Raw genomic sequence first — 4,272 nt, forward strand, 5'->3', positions numbered from 1 at the left:
GCGCTGCTGTCGATGCAAACTTTAGTTTTTATCCAAGTGTAAACGCACAATGTTTCACATGATAACACACATAATAAGAATAATTTCAACGCAATATGACATCATGGCAAGCTATGTTTTTCAGACACAAACCCGCGCACTTGCTAATACACATTAAAAAGCACACTCTCTACTACTACACACACACATGCACACACACACATACACACACACATACACACACTCACACACACATATACACACACACATACACACATACACACAAACACAAGTAACGTGGCAAAACAAGTGCACGGTGCATTGAAAAAAAGGGTCCTATCTTAATGTCCGATACTGTACGTTGTCGTCGCCCACTAATACAATCTGCCCGGTTTGTATGTTGGGGGTCTTTTTCGTCCATTTGGCGCTGCAACGTAACTGAACTAGGTATTCCGTCCTCCATCGTGTCCAAAACTGCTGTGATAGTTTTTTTACTCGCTTCCATCGAGTTTTTGTGCCTTCCGAATCATTGACCGTCACCTCGGCGGGAATTGCAAATGATGGTCTTCCTATCAGGAAATGAGCGGGAGTGAGAGGCTCCATGGCATCAGGGCTGGTGTGGGTTGCGGTGAGAGGTCTGGAATTGAGAATGGCTGAGATTTCGTGCAGTAATGTTTGTAGTTCAATCACGTTTAGCTGGGCTCCTTTAGAGGCAGCTTTCAACAGTCGCTTTGCCACCTTAATATTGGCCTCCCAAAGTCTTCCGAAATTGGGGCTCCGAGGAGGGATGAATGAAAATCGAATTCCCTTCTCGGCAGCGGCCCCTACTACGTCGTCTCGAAATTCTCGGTTGTTGAACGTTTTCCGAAGCTCACTTAGCTCCTTTTCAGCACCCACGAAGTTGCGACCATTATCCGAATATATAATATCTGGTCTTCCACGAGGGGACACGAATCTGAGTAGTGCCGAGATAAAGGCAGATGTTGACTGATTCTCTACTATTTCCAAGTGAATTGCTTTGGTTGAGAAGCACACGAATATACACACGTAGATCGTTATTTTGTATTTTGATCGCGAGCCGGGTATCACCTCGAATGGACCGCACAAGTCTACGCCAGTGTGGGTGAATGCCGGCGACTCTGTTACGCGGGCAGCTGGCAACTGGCCCATCTGTTGACAAAACTGTCGAGGCCTGGCGCGAACGCATAATACGCAACGAGATAGCACACCTATTACCATGCGCCTAAGATCCCGCATCCAAAATTTCGAGCGAAACTCAGTGATGACAAAATCTGCACCGGCGTGAAAGTTGTCTTCATGGATATGTCGAATCATTACTTTAACAAATGGGTGAGCCTTAGGCACAAGTATGGGCAACTTACATTCATCAGACAGGTCAGCGTTCAATAGTCGTCCTTGCACGTGAATCAAGTTATCCTTGACGATTGGGTTGAGGTGTTGGAAAGGTCCCTTCGCACTTACGGACCCGGTGTTATTCTTTTCTTGAACTTCATTTGGAAAAGCTGAGGTTTGCATCATCAGTAGTAGAAGCTTTAGTCCATGGTCTAGTTCATCCAATCCTAGTGGGCCATTTCTTTTCTCGGCTGCATGCTTGCAATTGACACGAATTTTAGTGGTATTTGATCTGAAGTTATGAATAGTTCTGCCTAGCCAAGCAAAATGTCGTCTAGTCTTAATGAATGAGTTGTGGTACTTGTACTGCGAGATGAGATCAGCACAAGTCGGACCTATGGTTGCCGTCAGTAACTGTGAGGTGCCAGCACCTTCGTCTGGGATGGGAATGCTGTAGGTACACTGCTGGGGTGTTTCATCAGTACTGTTGAAAGGTGGCCCCTCGAACCACAGCTGTACGAACTCAGCGCTAATTAATTTGCGAGCTGACAGTCCTCGAGAAACTATGTCTGCTGGGTTGAGTTTCGTGGGTACGTAATGCCAGTCTGAAGCATGTGTTATTGCTTGTATTTTTGCCACCCTGTTCTTCACGAATACATATTTCATATTGTTAGAGCGCACCCAAGCTAGCACTACTTGAGAATCTGTCCACCATTTTGTTTGAGTTATGCGAGTATCGAATACGTCCTTTATTTTTTCGTAGACTTCGGCTAGAAGCAATGCTGCCTGTAGCTCCAATCGCGGAAGGGTGAGTTCTTTTAGTGGTGCAACCTTTGATTTTGAACACAGCAGGTGCGATTTCCATTTACCCTTGACATTTAGATAACGCACGTATATAGCACATCCATAGGCTTTCGCGGAGGCGTCGCAAAATCCGTAAATGGAGGCATTTTTGGTTTCACTTGGCAGTACCATTCGTGGTATCTGCAACTGGCGAAGTAAGGGAAGCTGGGCAGTGAACTCATTCCATTCCTTTATCACGCATGGTGACACCTCCTCGTTCCATTCTATGCCATCGCGCCACAGATTCTGCATCATGATCTTTGCTCTGATAACAAGCAAGCATTCCGATGGGATCATATAGTTTTGCAATTCTGGATACCAAATGTCGTTTACTCATGGTCTTAATTGGTTCAAAACAGGAGTCATCAATGATCAGTTGAAGAGTATCCTCTGAGGGACACCAAGCCAAACCTAACATTTTTATGGCCTGCTTATCGCCAATCTGAACCGTAGACTCTCGATGTTCTACGGGTATGTCATCGATCACGTCAGGAACATTGGATGCCCATTTTCGTAAGGGCATTCCTCTGTTCAGGAGTGCCCTTTCGACGCCGGTTCGAAGATCACGTAGTTCTTAAAGATAGGTAGGTTATCTACGTAGAATGATTTTTGAATTACGTCGGCAATTTTTGGGTACGTAGAGCATACTTCCTGGCCGGCCTCGTGAAGTGCCCTACAGGCGAGATATGAGGACGAAGCTTCACCGTATGTGACAGTGCGAAGTCGATACATTTGCGCTGATTGCTGTGGATCATTACGCCATAGGATACATTGCATCCAGGTATCAGGTTCTGCCACCCATATCTGACGATACATCTTTGCGATGTCTGCAGTGGCCACTACCGTTTGTGTACGAAAATCCAACCAAATATGCATTAGGTCAGGTTGCAGTACTGGTCCGATGGCTTGGATGTCGTTGAGTGAAACTCCACTGCTGGATTTTGCACTCGCATCAAATACTACACGCAATTTGGTGGTGGTTGAATCAGGTTTGATCACACACGAATGCGGTATCACGTAGCGTACCATATGTAGTTCATTCGCCTGAACTGACGTCATATGTCCCATTTCCAAATATTCACGCATGAATTTCCGGTATTCATCGTAAGTAGGCTCATGCCGGGATAACCTCCGTTCGAGGGAAAATAGTCGTCGTTGTGCTTGTTCAAGAGAGTCTCCTAGCTGAGTCAACTCCCCCCGTAGAGGAATTCGAACCACGTAGCGATCATCTTCAGCACGGGTTAAGTGTCTTTTGAAGTGTTCGTCCAGGTCGAGTTCTTGAGAAATTCGGTTCTCAAACCACTGATTGTTGAGATCGGAGTGATCTCCTCAACCTTCCAAAACTGCTCGATACATTCCTTGAACTCATCTCCACACTCCAAAGAGTTACAAATACGCATGTACCGATTGGACGAATCAATGTTGCTCAATGATCACCCTACTAACCAACCAAATTTGGAATTCAGAAGCCTGAGGCCATTGGATAACTGACGAACGCCGGAACGAAGAGCATCATAGAAGACTCCAGCTCCTATAATAACATCAATCGAACCAGGATAACTGAAGCGGGCATCAGCAAGTGATTTCATGGGGGGCAATTCCGATTCAGCATACTCGATTACTCGGATAGGTTGGTCATTTAGTCCAGGAAGAAGGTACATATTTAATTGGCGCCGATACGTGCCATTGGTGGTAGTAATTGAAACTTGTGTTTTGTTAGTTATTTGGATATTGCCGCTTACCCCATTCAGTATTAAGTATCCAGGTGTCAATGGTAGTCTGAGTCGTTGGGCAGCGTCAGTAGTGATGGCGTCCACCTGACTGCCCGAATCTATTATGCAGCGAATACGCTGCCATTTACCATCACCATCTTGCAACAGTAAAACCGCAGTTGCCAGTAGAACGTATTCCTGAGGAAGTGAGAGGTTACCTGTAAGTGCGAGGTTGGTAGCCGCGCGCGTAAACTGCTTCTGTCTGGTTGGGGACCTGGTGCGATTAGGTCCTGGATGAGCAGGGACCGATGACTTATTCACCGTACTATTTTCGAGTCGTGCCATGCCCCTTGTGATTGGTGTACAGCAGGAACGGGCCACCGCT

The sequence above is a fragment of the Anopheles gambiae genome, chromosome 2 (genome assembly GCF_943734735.2).
Source record: "Anopheles gambiae chromosome 2, idAnoGambNW_F1_1, whole genome shotgun sequence".
Classification (NCBI taxonomy): domain Eukaryota; kingdom Metazoa; phylum Arthropoda; class Insecta; order Diptera; family Culicidae; genus Anopheles; species Anopheles gambiae.